Source organism: Tursiops truncatus, chromosome 20 (genome assembly GCF_011762595.2).
Source record: "Tursiops truncatus isolate mTurTru1 chromosome 20, mTurTru1.mat.Y, whole genome shotgun sequence".
NCBI lineage: Eukaryota > Metazoa > Chordata > Mammalia > Artiodactyla > Delphinidae > Tursiops > Tursiops truncatus.
In genome coordinates, this window is record NC_047053.1 from 23,713,122 (window position 1) to 23,731,789 (window position 18,668).

Sequence of the window (18,668 nt, forward strand, 5' to 3'; positions counted from 1 at the left end):
TTAGACCAATTGAAATCAGCACTCAATGAAAAGCATCTGGAATTAATCAACAGAAAACGTATAATCTTCCATCAGGATAATGCAAGACCGCATGTTCCTTTGATGACCAGGCAAAATTGTTACAGCTTGGCTGGGAAGTTCTGATTTATCCACCATATTCACCAGACATTGTAACTTTGATTTCCATTTATTTCAGGCTTTATAAAATTCTCTTAATGGAAACAAATTCAATTCCCTGGTAGACTGTAAAATGCACCTAGAATAGTTCTTTGCTCAAAAAGATAAAAAGTTTGGGGAAGACAGAATAATGAAATTGCCTGGAAAATGGCAGAAGGTAGTGGAACAAAAAGGTGAATACGTTGTTCAATAAAGTTCTTGGTGAAAATGAAAAATGTGTCTTTCATTTTTACTTTAAAAACAAAGAAACTTTTTGGCCAACTTAATACCTAGATTTACTACACAAAAGGAAATTTTTAGGAAGATGCAGAATTAGTAGATGTCATGTATTCAAAGAAAACAAAAATACGAATTTAAAAGGATACATGTACCCCAGTGTTGTTCATAGCAGTGTTATTTACAATAGCCAATGTATGGAAGCAACCTAAGTGTCCATCAACAGATGAATGAATAATGAAGATGATATATACATATATATATATATATCTATATATAGATATATATATAGATATATATATATATGGAATGTTACTCAGCCATAAAAATGAATGAAATTTTGTCATTTGCAACAACTTGGAAGGAACTAAAGACTATTTTGATAAGTGAAGTAAGTCATACAGAGAAAGACAATTACTCTATGTTATCACTATAGGTGGAATCTAAAAAATAAAACAAATGAATGCATACAACAAAAGAGAAACTGACTTGCAGATATAGAAAACAAACTAGTGGTTACCAGTGAGGAGAAGAAAAGGGGAGGGGTTGATAGGAGTATGAGATTAAGAGACACAAACTACTATATATAAAATAAATAAGCAACAAGGATATATTTTACAGCACAGGGAAATATAGCGATTATTTTTTAACAACTTTAAATGGGGTATAATCTATTAAAATATTTAATCACTATATTGTACACCTGAAACTAATATAATATTGTAAATCTATACTTCAGAAAAGGATACACAACATGAAAAAATTAATCTAATATAAATATGCTACAGCTTGAATGACTTTTGAAAAATTATGCTGAGTGAAAGACTGCATATTGCATGATTTCATCCAAATGAAATATTAGAATTGGCAAATCTGTAGAAACAGAATGTGCATTAATTGTTGCCTAATTCTTTGGGCAGGGAGCATGGAGACTGACTATTAATGAGTATAAGATTTCTTCTCCAAATGATGAAAATATTCTAATGTTTTCTACCACTTAGACTGTGGTAACGGTTGCACAGTTTTCTGAGTATACTAAAAATAACATTGACTTATACATTAATTTTATGATGCATGAATTATATCTCAATAAAACTTTAAAAGAATAGATCCATGTGAGAAAACATATTTTAAAAATAAAACAAATCAATCTCCAGCCATTAAACAATGTATTGTTTTCCTAAAGAGCAGAGTAATAGAGATGAAATAGCTAAATTACAATGAGGAATGTAAATATATTAAAATAAAAGCTTATATGTTATAGTGTCCCATAATGAGCAAGAAAGAAGTAAGGATAATATGGATTTTGCTTAGTGTTAATCATGGAAGACTGAAGGAAGAAGGATCATATCTGAGTTAAACCTTAGATAACTGGGAGAAGAACATCCTAATTAAAGGGACCAGAATTATCTAAAGTGTGGAATATTAATGAAATGGTTACTATAGAAAAATGTAAAGATAGACATGGCTGTCATTGTAAACAGAGGGATCTTGGAAGCTTTTGAAAACCTTGATAAATCTGAGATTATCCTACAGGCAATCATGATAGAATAAAAAGATAACTGTGACACATCTAAATATAAATATTCTTTATATTGTATAGTGGTAACTGTCATGGAGTTACAAATGACTGAAAAAAAGAAGATTGTGAGAAACATTTCAGGCACTATTTCACAAATCAAGAAGAGAGATGATGAGGAATTGGTCCTGGAAATGGCTTTGGGAATGAAAAGAATGTGATGAAGTCAACAGAATTTGCTGCTTCAACTAAGTTTAGGGAGTGATGGAGCATTAGACTCTACAGTGACACTGAATATATTAAAACCTTGTAACTTGGAGGAAAATGGTCAAACAAGAAGCACAAGAGGTGTGAGTTGTATGAGGATAATAATAACAGGGTAATGTCATTTATTTTATTAAATATATATGTCTATAAAGTATACTTATGCATTTTTATCTGTATAAAATGGAAAAGATGAATGCAAACAATTGTGAATAAACCAGATCATCTTGAAAAAGAACAGGAATTAAGCTAAGATCAAGGAAGACTGATAGGCATTAGTGAACACATGAAAACCAGATAAAAAGAGTGCCAACACCATTCTGATAAGTGATGAATAAGCCAGAAGTTTCAACTGAACCCTACTTACTGAGAGATAAAATTTCTATCTATTATGAGATGCTGAGACAAGTAAAATAAGTAGTAAACTGGTGTGAAACATTTAGTAATAAGGACTTAATGGAAAATGGAGGGTACTGGCTGAGGAGTTATAGGCCAGAGACTCTGTTTTGTTTAAATTAGACTCCCAAGATTATTTTTGAGTCTAAGATAGACTGCACCTGGTGATGAACTCTCTTGGAAGATAAGGACACTCAAGGTGGAGTAAAATAAAAGCAGTTCCTGACTCTTATTTCCAGTTATTGCTAAGAAGATGGCACATGAGGAGACTAGAAAATAATTAATCCAGAATTAATTAATCATGAATAATGTTAATAATATGCTAATGACAGGTACCTGGCAGAGTTCTCTGTGCATCAAAGACATCATATCATGTATTCATTATGAAAACCTTAAGAGGTAATAAATCAGTGTACAGTTGTGTAATTGTAGTCATCACATCCTCAGCCAGTATTGGAGGACCTTAAATTCAAAAAATAAAAAGTAAGGTTAAAGTTTGATGCTTTGTAATTTTTGCCAGAGAGCTTATAGATGAAATCATATGTTAAACGAGTAAATAATAGTAAGGAAAAATCAGGTGCAGAGGCAGAGCCTTGACAAATTTTTAATTTTTCTGAAGCTTTTAGGAAACACTGTAGACAACAATTAGGTTTCTACTCTTAAATGTATATAGCCTGTTGTGATGACAAGTTCAGAGTTGTTCATCCACTACTGATGAAAACTTGGCTTATATAAACATTAACTTAGCCTTCTGAAGTTCTTGAGCAGATGTTATGCCAACTTCAGTAATTTTCTTGACAACTTCCTGGTTGACACTAAGGTTGGTTAAATGATGTGGTCACAGGAAGTGGAAGCAAGAGACTAAAGAACTTCCAGAAAGGTTTGAGGAGGCTAGGAGAGGACCAGCATCCCAAAGCTGATAACCAGTTTCAAATATTACGAAGAAGTCAAGAAGACTGAGGATTAAGAAAAGATTTTTAGACCTTTCAAGAGAACATATTCTGTGGAGTGGTGGAGGATGAAGCTAAGCAACAACAGATGTGAGAGTGAATGATCTAGAGGATCGTCAGGAATTACAGACAATGTGTGATTACCTATGGCATTTTTTTTTGTTTTTTGACAAGTTTTTGAGAGGACTGATTCTTATCGATCCTTCGACAGGAAGAGTGAAGATGTTGCTCACAGATTTAGAGTTTCTTAGATCAAGACCAAAAAGAATAAAAGAGAGAGAGAGCAAGAAAACTAACACTCTCATCCACATCTAACACCAAATCCATGATATCTGGCTCAAAACAAGAGTTGTCAGCATTCTCTTTGACTAGGAAGAAAAGTGAGGGGAACATTTAGTAAAGAGCTCTCCATCCCTTTGTATCCCTCACATATCTTCCCTACTATCCTTTATCATACTAAAAGGGAATACCTGTCTGTATACTTTACATTTCTATTTAGTTTTTGGGTGGTAATGAAGGAAGAAGAGGTTACAAACAATAAAAATACAAAACTGTAACACTCCAAAAAAAATAATACTTAAAAGGAGTAGGGAGAATTTTCTAAGTTCAGGAAATGTTATGAAATTCTATAGTTGTAACAAGGTAGGTATGCATTAACGTACCCACCGTTATCATATAATTAAATACAAGATGACTAGAGTACAGAAGTATGAAGTGAGCAGACATATATTCCACTTGGCTCACTTCCAGCTAAGCAAATGTTTCTCTTGGATTGAACACAGACCTTCATTTATTTTCATTGTGAATCATTTTCCTGTAAGTCACTGTTGTGTAAATGGTGCTTCCCTGACTCCTGATTAACCCAGATAGCCAGAATCAGTAAGTGTGCAAATGAGCTCATAAGCAAGTTTCTTTTCCAAGAAATTTATTTGTCTGTTTTCTTATTCTGGACTGTGTGATGGTCTTTCTGTGAGGATCCCCAGACAGCAGCCATTGTATTAAGCCTGAAAATCCTTCAGTACTCTGTTCACTGCTCACATAACTGTATTCTAGACCTCCCTAGAATCTGGAGGGAATTACTCATTCACCCTGAGATCTGACAGCTGGTGTTTTCCTTCTGCTCTTCCCACCCAGTGGCAGAACCTGGAGAGGCGCAAAAGAACTTCTAGAAATATGCAGAAAAAAAATTAAAAACCATTACAAAACCTTGGGGACCAGATACAGCTACTTATATAACCAAAAAAAAAAAAAGGATTTTATTATGAAAATATCTTGTAAAATATTAGGCTGGACAAAAAATTATTTAGGGTTTTCATAACATCTTACAGAAAAATCCAAACAAATATTTTGGCCAACCCAATATCGTTTTCTGTAAGATTATGGGAGAAAACCGAACAAACAAAAAAAGTTAAAATGTTGATTACTTATCTCTGGAATATATCATTAAAGGTAACCATTATTTTCCCTTTTTGTAAGCATTGGTAGTGTCTAAAATTTCTGCAGTGATCAATAATTTGACTATAACTTTTAAAAACCATTTTAAAAATCAACTTTACATAGGAAGTATAAACATGTGAATTACTGATTCATTGGATCAAGGAACATTAGGTCTGAAAGGAGCTTCAGAGATCATGTCTTAATCTTATTATTTTATAGATGAAGAAAATGAGTTCCAAGGCTGGGTGAAATGACTTGTCCACTGTCAGATACTCACGTTACTTGAGGTAATTACATATCTCTTACCTTAAAGATAACCTCCAGCTTAGAAATCTCTCTATTCTGATTGAGTTCAAGGCTCAGTTCCACTGTAAGAGTGAAATACTGACCTGGAAAGTCCACTAGTCAGAGAATCACTTAAATATTTACCAGATTGTCTGACACATAATTGGTGCCTCATGCCTAGGATAAGTTAGTGATAAATGGATGAATGATAATAAAAGTTGTTCAAAGGGAACACTAGGGATCACTGTCACACAATGTATTTGTCCAAGACAGGGATCCTTATATTACAGCAAAATAGTGGGGAGGGGCATCACTTTGGAACCTGAGGACTCACGCCTTTTTTTTCAACCTGCTGCCTGGGATAAATGAGGTTACCTCAAAATGGAAAAAAAAAAAAAAAACAGAAAAAATTAAAGAAAGAAAAATATCACCGGTCATAAATAAAAGAGACCGCTACCAAATTAGTAATTATGTCAAGCAAATAAAGCTGTCCAGTATTATGCTTCAGCCACATTTGACCCATTTAGAAAAACTAAAGAGGAAAAAATAAGCACAGAATGAAGTAATATATTACCCTACAGAGACCTTTCTAGCTCTGAATATACATCTAATTCTGTTTTTACAAAGTTTCCAACATAAACTGCCTCTTTCAGCATATTGGAGGGTGAAGCCACATGCTAATACCAATAAATTGGATTTGTGTTTGGGAAATTTATGTGTGCATACATAAAAAATTTGCATGCAGTCCCAGACGGAGGAGCCTTAGCTGCTAAGGTAACAGTGTATACATTACACTGGAAGATGCAATTTATGTGTAAAACTATTCAACCACTGATTATGAGAGTGACACATTCTGGAATGATATGCCTTTAAATATGGCATTAAACATGAATATGGGGTGCCTACGTTTTGCCAGCACAATATTCCACCTGTCTGGTTTATTTTCACATACAGCTTCTTAAGGCACTCAGGGTATATTTTATTTACTGATTGTTCATCAAATTTAAAAGAATAAAACCCACACAAGATATTTATAGAGTATTTTTTTTAACAATTAAAAAAAACTTTATTTTGGAAATTTGCAAGCATAAGAAAGCAGAGAGACTAGTACAATGAACTTCCATGGGCCCATAAAGCAGATTTAATAGTTATCAACATATGGCCAATCTTCTTTCATTCCTACCCTCTCGCACCCTCCTTCCCTACCTTCCAAACCCAACTCACTGGTAGATTATTTATTTTATTTTTTTGTTTGGTTTTGTTTATTTTAACATCTTTTTTGGAGTATAATTGCTTTACAATGTTGTGTTAGTTTCTACTGTATAACAAAGTGAATCAGCTGTATGTATACATATATCCCCGTATCCTTTCCCTCTTGTGCCTCCCTCCCACCCTCCCTATCCCACCCCCCTTGGTGGTCACAAAGCACAGAGCTGATCTTCCTGTGCTATGTGGCTACTTCCCACTAGCTATCTATTTTACCAAATGGTAGTATATATATGTAAATGCTAGTCTCTCACTTCGTCCCAGCTTATGCTTCACCCTCCCCATGTCTTCAAGTCCATTCTCTACGTCTGCATCTTTATTCCTGTCCTGCTCCTGGGTTCATGAGAATCATTTTTTTTAGAATGCATATATATGTGTTAGCATACGGTATTTGTTTTTCCCTTTCTGACTTACTTCACTCTGTATGACAGACTCTAGGTCCATCCCCCTCACTACAAATAACTCAATTTTGTTTCTCTTTATGGCTGAGTAATATTCCATTGTATATATGTGCCACATCTTCCTTATCCATTCATCTGTCAATGGACACTTAGCTTGCTTCCATGTCCTCGCTATTGTAAATAGTGCTGCAGTGAACATTCTGGTACATGTCTATTTTTGAATTATGGTTTTCTCAGGGTATATGCCTAATAGTGGGATTGCTTGGTCATATGGTAGTTCTATTTTTAGTTTTTTAAGGAACCTCCATACTGTTCTCCATAGTGGCTGTATCAATTTACATTCCCAACAAGAGTGCAAGAGGGTTCCCTTTTCTCCACACCCTCTCCAGCATTTATTGTTTGTAGATTTTTTTTAACATCTTTATTGGGGTATAATTGCTTTACAATGGTGTGTTAGTTTCTGCTTTATAACAAAGTGAATCAGTTATACATATACATATGTTCCCATATCTCTTCCCTCTTGTGTCTCCCTCCCTCCCACCCTCCCTATCCCACCTCTCCAGGCGGTCACAAAGCACCGAGCTGATCTCCCTGTGCTATGTGGTTACTTCCCACTAGCTATCTACCTTACGTTTGGTAGTGTATATATGTCTATGCCTCTCTCCCACTTTGTCACAGCTCACTCTTCCCCCTCCCCATTTCCTCAAGTCCGTTCTCTAGTAGGTCTGTCTCTTTATTCCTGTCTTACCCCTAGTCATGACATTTTTTTTCCCTAAATTCCATACATATGTGTTAGCATATATTTGTCTTTCTCTTTCTGACTTACTTCACTCTGTATGACAGACTCTAGGTCTATCCACCTCATTACAAAGAACTCAATTTCATTTCTTTATATGGCTGAGTAATATTCCATTGTATATATGTGCCACATCTTCCTTATCCATTCATCTGTCGATGGACACTTAGCTTGCTTCCATGTCCTCGCTATTGTAAATAGTGCTGCAGTGAACATTCTGGTACATGTCTATTTTTGAATTATGGTTTTCTCAGGGTATATGCCTAATAGTGGAATTGCTTGGTCATATGGTAGTTCTATTTTTAGTTTTTTAAGGAACCTCCATACTGTTCTCCATAGTGGCTGTATCAATTTACATTCCCACGACGAGTGCAAGAGAGTCCACTTTTCTCCACACACTCTCCAGCATTTATTGTTTGTAGATTTTTTGATGATTGCCATTCTGACCAGTGTGAGGTGATACCTTGTGGTAGTTTTGATTTGCATTTCTCTAATGATTAGTATCCTTTCATGTGTTTGTTGGCAATCTCTATATCTTCTTTGGAGAAATGCCTGTTTAGGTGTTCTGCCCATTTTTGGATTGGGTTGTTTGTTTTTGTTGTTGTTATTGAGCTGCATGAGCTGCTTGTATATTTTGAAGATTAATCCTTTGTCAGTTGCTTCATTTGCAAATATTTTCTCCTATTTTCAGGGTTGTCTTTTTGTCTTGTTTATTGTTTCCTTTCCTGTGCAAAAGCTTTCAAGTTTCATTAGGTCCCATTTGCTTTTTTTTTTGTTTTTATTTCCATTTCTCTAGGAGGTGGGTCAAAAAGGATCTTGGTGTGATTATGTCTTAGAGTGTTATGCCTCTGTTTTCCTCTAAGAGTTTTATACTGTTTGGCCTTACAGTTAGGTCTTTAATCTATTTTGAGTTTATTTTTATATATGGTGTTAGAAAGTGTTCTAATTTCATTCTTTTACATGTAGCTGTTCAGTTTTCCCAGCACCAATTATTGAAGAGGCTGTCTTTTCTCCATTGTATATTCTTGCCTCCTATAGCAAAGATAAGGTGACCATGTGTGCATGGGTTTATCTCTGGGCTTACTATACTTTTCTTTTGATCTGTATTTCTGTTTTTGTGCCAGTATCATACTGTCTTGATTACTGTAGCTTTGTAGTATAGTCTGAAGTCTGGGAGCCTGATTCCTCCAGCTATGTTTTTCTTTCTCAAGATTGCTTTAGCCCTTTGGGGTCTTTTGTGTTGCCATATAAATTGTGAATATTTTTATCTAGTTCTGTGAAAAATGCCATTGATAGTTTGATAGGGATTGTATTTAATCTGTACATTGCTTTGGGTAGTATAGTCATTTTCACAATGTTGATTCTTCCAATCCAAAAACATGGTGTACCTCTCCATCTGTTTGTATCATCTTTAATTTCTTTCATCAGTGTCTTATAGTTTTTCTGCATACAGGTCTTTTGTCTCCTTAGGTAAGTTTACTCCTAGGTATTTTACTCTTTGTTGCAGTGGTAAATAGGAGTGTTTCCTTAATCTCTCTTTCAGATTTTGTGTCATTAGTGCATAGGAATGCAAGAGATTTCTGTGCATTAGTTTTGTATCCTTCTACTTTACCAAATTCATTGATTAGCTGTAGTAGTTTTGTGGTAGCATCTTTGGGATTCTCTATGTATAATATCAAGTCATCTCCAAACAGTGACAGCTTTACTTCTTCTTTTCCGATTTGGATTCCTTTTATTCCTTTTTATTCTCTGATTTCCATGGCTAAGACTTCCAAAAATATGTTGAATAAGAGTGGTGAGGGTGGGCAACCTTGTCTTGTTCCTGATCTTAGAGGAAATAGTTTCAGTTTTTCACCACTGAGAACAATGTTGGCTGTGTGTTTGTCATATATGGCCTTTATTATGTTGAGATAGGTTCCATCTATGCTTACTTCCTTGAGAGTTTTTATCATAAATGTGTTTTAAGTGCCCTATGGACTGTGCTACATGAAAAAAAAATGGCAAAAGCAGAATGCAAAATTGTTAAGGATCAACTAGCAAATTAAAGCTTCTAGGTATGTGCTACATTCTAATAATGCAACCTTAGCAATTTATTTATTTCAGGGCAGTTACATCAGTTTCATAATTTGTACAGTAGACATCACATTACTACTTATTTCATTATCTGTGAGGATCTAATCAGATAATGTATATAAAGAACTCAGTATAGAATTTAGCAAATGGTAAGCTCTGAATAATCATTATTTTTTATCCTTTTCTAAAAAACAGACATTTTAAGATCAAAGGTCTCTCTGAAACTGTGCTTACATATTCAGAATATGGTATTAAGCATTCCTTTAATAGTGAATGCCACTGGCAATTACAGTAGGAGAGATGGTGTGGATAGTTTGAAATGAAACTGATTGTTCAGAAGGCTGAAAGTTACTAATGACAGAAATAGTAAGTATGAACTTTGTGTAGGAGGAACACAGATAAAAATCAATTTGAAGGAGAGACTTATACTTCACAAAAATATTTCTTAAGAAAAGATCCTGGGGAGAGGATTTGGGCCAGTTTTAAAACCATAGGGTCAGAAAATGACTTTTTTGTTGCTTGTTTGTTTTCTCACCTGAATATAGCCCGGGCCTTTAGTTAATGTTGTCACTGGCCCAGCCCCCACCCATGTAATTGCATTTTTGGCTTTGGTAGAATGAAGACAAGAGGTCAAAAAGGAAGTCACCATGTTACATAAAACTCCTTAAGACTCTTAGGCACAAACAGCACTGCTTCTGTACCTCCTTTATAGAACCAATTAGAAAAGGGAGAAAGACATAGATCTGTCCTTTTGCCATTGACTCTGTGCACCCTTGGCATTTGAAAGGCATCCACATATTAGTGGTCTGACCACTCCCCAGGGAGGTGACAGAGAGACTGTGGTGCTTGGTGGGCAAAGGTAGATGGGAATAGGAGAGGCAGTGGCAGTACCCAGAAGGAGTGCTAAGAGTGTCAAGCAAATAGTAAGCTCTCAAGAAATATTTGTTTAATGGCTTCATGTTCTCTACTGAGCTGAGCTGTGTTCAGAAATGTATGTTTAAGTCCTAAGCCCTGATAACTATGAATGTAATCTTATTTGGAAATAGAGCCTTTGACAAGGCCATGTAGTTAAAGTAAGGTCATACTGGATTAGGATACACCTTAATCCAATTATTGATATCCTTATAAGAAGGAAATCTGGACAGAAATGTATACAAAAGGAGAATGTCACATGACTATAGAAACAGAGATTAGACTGATGCACCTACAAGCGAAAGGGTGCCAAAGATTGCCAACTACTGCCAAAAGCTAGGGACACACATGGAAGGATTCTCCTTAGGGCATTCAGAGAGAGCACAACCCTACTAATATCTTCATTTCAGACTTCTGGCCTATAGAACAGGAAGATAATAATTTTTGTTTTTTAAGGAACTTAGTTTATGTCAGCCTTAGGAAAATAACACAGTCCCCAAAGAAGATGTATTTTGCCAAGAGCTAGCAAAGTCAATCGTGCTTAGTGGGGAGCTAAAACACCTACTAGAAGGATCTACATTGCCTGGTAAAATGGCAATAATAGAGCAGAGCTTAGCAGAATCTACAAAAACTCTCTGTTGTTGGCAGGTGAGGGTTGCTCACACTACTTAAAATGCACTTGCAAAGATGACCATCAAGGGGCTGTCAATAGAACTTGAATAAAAAAGGCAAAAGGGAAAGAACTGTAGGGATCTGGTGTTTATGGGCAGGTAAAGGCAAAATCCATTTCCTAATGGCCTCATTTTTAGCTCCACACTTGGGAGGTCTGAGAAAACATAGGCTATAATATAGAACAGTTTCCTTTTGATTATATGAAGAAATGCATTAGATGTATTTTCCTATATGTAGATATCTTTCAGTTTTAAATGTTGGGTTACTTATTACCCAGAAATGTGTTTTTCGCTAGAATGATTATGCCAACTGTTCCACTTAAAAGGCTCTTGATCACTGAACACAGTGAAAAGTAGTTCAGAAATGCTGACTCTGGAGAAATGTTTTGATAACAAAAGTTGTGTAGGCAAGTCAGAATGAAAGTATTTCTTAACTTCAGATTGAAAATATTTAAAAGAACCATAGTGAGGGGGTTGGAGCTTCAAGATGGCAGAAGAGTAAGACATGGAGATCACCTTCCTCCCCACAAACACTTCAGAAATACATCTACATGTGGAACAACTCCTACAGAACACCTACTGAATGCTGGCAGAAGACCTCAGACTTCCCAAAAGGCAGGAAACTACCCACATGACTGGGTAGGGCAAAATAAAAAAGAAAAAACAGAGACAAAAGAATAGGGACAGGACCTGCACCAGTGGAGGGAGCTGTGAAGGAGGAAAGGTTTCCACACACTAGGAAGCCCCTCCATGGGTGGAGACTGCAGATGACAGAGGGGGGAAGATTCAGAACCACAGAGGAGAGTGCAGCAACAGGGCTGCAGAGGGCAAAGCAGAGAGATTCTCACAGAGTATCTGTACCAACCAGCACTCAACAGCCCAAGAGGCTTGTCTGCTCACATGCTGAGATAGGTGGGGGTTGGGACCTGAGACTCTGGCTTTGGAGAACAGACCCCAGGGAGAGGGCTCAAGCTGGCTGCATGAACACAGCCTGAAGGGGGCTAGTGCACCACAGCTAGCTGGGTGGGAGTCCGGGAAAAAGTCTGGAGCTGCCGAAGAGACAAGATACTTTTTCTTGCCACTTTGTTTCCTGGTGCGTGAGGAGAGGGGATTAAGAGCGTGGCTTACAGGAGCTCCAGAGATGGGCGTGAGCTGTAGCTATCAGCAAAGACACCAGAGACGGGCATGAAGCTCTAACACTGCTGCTGCAGCCACCAAGAAGCCTGTGTGCAAGCACAGGTCACTATCCACACCTCCCCTCCCAGGAGCCTGTGCAGCCCGCCACTGCCAGGGTCCCGAGATGAAGCAACAACTTCCCCGAGAGAACACACTGCATGCCTCAGGCTGGTACAACGTCAAGCTTGCCTCTGCCACCACAGGCTCACCCTGCATTCCGTACCATTCCCTCCTCTCAGCCTGAGTTAACCAGATCCCCCATATCAGCTGCTCCTTTAACCCAGTCCTGTCTGAGTGAAGAACAGACGCCCTCTGGGAACCTACACACAGAGGTGGGTCCAAAGCCAAAGATGAACACCAGAAGCTGTGTGAACAAAGGAGAGAAAGGGAAATCTCTCCCAGTAGCCTCAGGAGCAGCAGACTAAATCTCCACAATCAACTTGATGTACCCTGCAACAGTGGAATACCTGAATAAACAATGAATCATCACAAATTGAGGAGATGGACTTTGGGAGCAATGATATATGCATTTTTCCCCATTTTTCTCATTTTGTGAGTGTGTATGTGTATGCTTCTGTGTGTGATTTTATCTGTATAGCTTTGCTTTTACAACTTGTCTTAGGGTTCTGTCTGGTTTTTTCTTTCTTTCTTTCTTTTTATTTTTTTAGTATAATTTTTAGCACGTGTTATCATTCATGAATCTGTTTTTTCATTTGGTTGCTCTCTTCTTTCTCTCTTTCTTTTTTATGACCTAAAAAATGTCTAATAATTATTTTTTATTTTATTTATTTTATTTTACTTTATTTTAATTTTATCTTCTTTCCTTCTTTTCTCCCTTTTATTCTGAGCCATGTGGATGACAGGCTCTGGATGTTCAAGCCAGGTGCCAGGGCTGTGCCTCTGGTCCACAATAGACCTCCCAGCTCCATGGAATATCAAATGGCAAAAATTTCCCAGAGATCTCCATCTCAATGCCAAGACACAGCTCCACTGAATGACCAGCAAGCTACAGCGCTGGACAACCTATACCAAACAACTAGCAAGACAGGAACACAACCCCACACTTTAGCAGACAGGCTGTTGCCCGTTAAAAGAGAGGCTGTCTAAAATCATAATAAGGTCACAGAAACCCCAAAACACACCACCAGTTGTGGATTCACCCACCAGAAAGACAAGATCCAGCCTCATCCACCAGAACTCAGGAGCCAGTCCCCTCCAACAAGAAGCCTACACAACCCACTGTAGCAACCTTAGCCACTGGGGACAGACACCAAAAACTAAGGGAGCAATGAACCTGTGGCCTGCAAAAAAGAGAGCCCAAACACAGTAAGTTAAGGAAAATGAGAAGACAGAGAAACACACAGCAGATGAAGGAGCAAGGCAAAAACTCAGTAGACCTAAAAAATGAAGAGGAAATAGGCAGTATACCTGAAAAACAATTCAGAATAATGATAATAAAGGTGATCCAAAATCTTGGAAATAGAATGGAGAAAATATAAGAAACGTTTAACAGTTACCTAGAAGAACTAAAGAGCAAAAAACAGTGATAAACAACACACTAAGTGAAATTAAAAATTCTCTAGAAGGGATCAGAAGCAGAATAACTGAGGCAGAAGAATGGATAAGCGACCTGGAAGATAAAATAGTGAAAATAACTACTGCAGAGAACGATAAAGAAAAAATAATTGAGGACAGTTTGAGAGACGTCTGGGACAATATTAAATGCAAAACATTTGAATTATATGGGTCCCAGAAGAAGAAGAGAAAAAGAAAGGGACTGAGAAAATCTTTCAAGAGATGATAGTTGAAAACTTCCCTAATAAATATGGGAAAGGAAATAGTTAATCAAGTCCCGGAAGCACAGAGATCTCACACAGGATAAATCCAAGGAGAACCATGCCAAGACACATATTAATCAAACTATCAAAAATTAAATACAAAAAAAAAGATATTAAAGGCAGCAAGGGAAAACCAACAAATAACACAAAAGAATCCACATAAGGTTCACAGCTGATCTTTCATCAGAAGCTCTGCAAGCCAGAAGGGAGTGGCAGGAAATATTTAAAGTGATGAAGGAGAAACCTACAACCAAGATTACTCTACCCAGCAAGGATCTCATTCAGGTTTGATGGAGAAATTAAAACCTTTACAGACAAGCAAAAGGTAAGAGAATTCAGCACCACCAAGCCAGGTTTACAACAAAGGCTAAAGGAACTTCTCTAGGGAGGAAAGGCAAGAGAAGGAAAAGACCTACAATAACAAACACAAAACAATTAAGAAAATGGTAATAGGAAGATACATATTGATAATGACCTTAAATGTAAATGGATTAAATGCTCCAACCAAAACACATAGACTGGCTGAATGGATACAAATATGTATATGCTGTATATATGCTGTCTACAAAAGACCCACTTCAGACCTAGGGAAACATACTGCCTGAAAGTGAGGGCATGGAAATGATATTCCATGCAAATGGAAATCAAAAGAAAGCTGGGGAAGCAATTCTCATATCAGACAAAATAGACTTTAAAACAAAGACTGTTACAAGAGACAAAGAAGGACACTACATGATGATCAAGGGATCAATCCAAAAGAAGATATAACAACTGTAAATATTTATGCACCCAACATAGGAGCACCTCAATACATAAGGCACATACTTACAGCCATAGAACAGGAAATCAACAGTAACACAATCATAGTCGGGGACTTTAACACCCCACTTTCACCAATGCACAGATCATCCAAAATGAAAATAAAAAATGTAACCCAAGCTTTAAATGATACATTAAACAACATGGAATTTATTGATATTTATTGGACATTCCATCCAAGAACAACACAATACACATTCTTCTTAAGTGCTCATGGAACATTCTCGAGGAGAGATCATATCTTGGGTCACAAATCAAGCCTTGGTAAATTTAAGAAAATTGAAATTGCATCAAGTGTCTTTTCCGACCACAACACTGTGACATTAGATATCAATTACAGGAAAAAAACTGTAAAAAATACAAACACATGGAGGTTAAACAATACACTACTTAATAAGCAAGAGATCACTGAAGAAATCAAAGACAAAATCTAAAAATATCCAGAAACAAATGGCAATGAAAACACAACAATCCCAAACCTATGGGATGTACCAAAAGCAGTTCTAAGAGGGAAGTATATAGCAATACAATCCTACCTTAAGAAACAAGAAACATCTCAAATAAACAACCTATCCTTACACCTAAAGCAATTAGAGAAAGAAGAACAAAAAAACCTCAAAGTTAGCAGAAGGAAAGAAATCATAATGATCAGATCAGATATAAATGAAAAAGAAATGAAGGAAATGATAGCAAAGATCAATAAAACTAAAAGCTCGTTCTATAAGAAGATAAGCAAAATTGATAAACCATTAGCCAGACTTATCAAGAAAAAAAGGTGAAGACTCAAATCAATAGAATTAGAAATGAAAAAGAAGTAACAACTGAAACTGCAGAAATGCAAAGGATCATGAGAGATTACTACAAACAACTATATGCCAATAATATGGAAAATTGGGAAGAAATTGACAAATTCTTAGAAATGCACAACCTTCTGAGACTGAACCAGGAAGACAGAAAATATGAAGAGACCAATCAGAAGCCCTGAAATTGAAACTGTGATTAAAAATCTTCCATCAAACAAAAGTCCAGGACCAGATCGCTTCACAGGCAAATTCTATCAAATATTTAGAGAAGATCTAACTCATATCCTTCTCAAACTCTTCCGAAATATTACAGAAGGAGGAACACTCCAAACTCATTCTACGAGGCCACCATCACCCTGATACCAAAACCAGACAAAGATGTCAGAAAGAAAGAATACTACAGGCCAATATCACTGATGAACATAGATGCAAAAATCCTCAACAAAATACTAGCAAACAGAATCCAACACATTAAAAGGATCATACACCATGATCAAGTGAGCTTTATCCCAGGAATGCAAGGAGTCTTCAATATATGCAAATCAATCAATGTGATACACCATATTAACAACTGAAGGAGAAAAACAATATGATCATCTCAGTAGATGCACAGAAAGTTTTCAACAAAATTCAACACCCATTTATGATCAAAACCCTCCAGAAAGTAGGAATAGATGGAACTTTCCTCAACATAATAAAGGCCATATATGACAAACCCACAGCCAACATTGTCCTCAATGGTGGAAAACTGAAAGCATTTCCACAAAGATCAGGAACAAGACAAGGTTGCCGACTCTCACCACTATTTTTCAACATAGTTTTGGAAGTTTAGCCACAGCAATCAGAGAAGAAAAAGAAATAAAAGGAATCTAAATCCGGAAAGAAGAAGTAAAGCTGTCACTGTTTGCAGATGACATGATGCTATACAGAGAGAATCCTAAATATGCTACCAGGAATTTATTAGAGCTAATCAATGAATTTGTTAAGTAGCAAGATACAAAATTAATGCACAGAAATCTCTTGCATTCCTATACACTAATGATGAACAATCTGAAAGTGAAATTAAGAAAACAATCCCATTTACCATTGCAACAAAAAGAATAAAATACCTGGGAATAAAACTATCTAAGGAGACAAAAGACCTGTACGCAGAAAATTATAAGACACTGATGAATGAAATTAGATGGTACAAATAGATGGAGAGATATACCATGTTCTTGGATTGGAAGAATCAACATTGTGAAAATGACTATACTAGCCAAAGCAATCTATGGATTCAATGCAATCCCTATGAAATTACCACTAGCCTTTTTCACAGAACTAGAAAAAAATTTTTCACTCTTTGTATGGAAACACAAAAGACCCCGAATAGCAAAAGCAATCTTGAGAAAGAAAAATGGAGCTGGCAGAATCAGGCTCCCTGACTTCAGAATATACTACAAAGCTACAGTATTCAAGAGAGTATGGTACTGGCACAGAAACAGAAATATAGATCAGTGGAACAGGATAGAAAACCCAAAGATAAACCTACGTACATATGGTCACCTTATCTTTGATAAAGGAGGCAAGAATATACAATGGAGAAAAGACAGCCTTTTCAATAAGTGGTGCTGGGAAAACTGGACAGCTACATGTAAAAGAATGAAATTAGAACACTCCCTAACACCATGCACAAAATAAGCTCAAAATGGATTAAAGACCTAAATCTAAGGCCAGACACTATCATACGCTTAGAGTAAAACATAGGCAGAACCCTCTATTTCATAAATCACAGCAAGATCCTTTTTGACCCACCTCCTAGAGAAATGGAAATAAAAACAAAAATAAAAAATGGGACCTAATGAAATTTAGAAGCTTTTGCACAGCAAAGGAAACCATAAACAAGATGAAAAGACAACCCTCATAATGGGAGAAAATATTTGTAAATGAAGCAACTGACAGAGGATTAATCTCCAAAATTTACAAGCAGCACATACAGCTCAATATCAAAAAAACAAACAACCCCATCCAACAATGGGCAGAAGACCTAAATAGATATTTCTCCAAAGAAGATATACAGACTGCCAACAAACACATGAAAGAATGCTCAACATCATTAATCATTAGAGAAATGAAAATCAAAACTACAATGAGATATCATCTCACACCAGTCAGAATGGCCATCATAAAAAAATCTACAAACAATAAATGCTGGAGAGGACGTGGAGAAAAGGGAACAGTCTTGCACTGTTGGTGGGATCATAAATTGATACAGCTACTGTGGAGAACATAGTAAATTTTGTAATTAGTTAGTAATTTAGTTTTTTAGTTAAAAAACTAAAAATAGAACTACCATATGACCCGGTAATCCCACTACTGGACATATACCCTGAGAAAACCATAATTCAAAAAAAGTCACATACCAAAATGTTCATTGCAGCTCTATTTACAATAGCCAGGACATGGAAGCAACCTAAGTGTCCATCAACAGATGAATGGATAAAGGAGATGTGGCACATACGTACAATGGAATATTACTCAGCCATAAAAGGAAACGAAATTGAGGTATTTATCGTGAGGTGGATGGACCTAGCATCTGTCATACAGAGTGAAGTAAGTCAGGAAGAGAATAACAAATACTGTATTCTAACACATATATATGGAATCTAAAAAAAAATTGAAAATGTCAT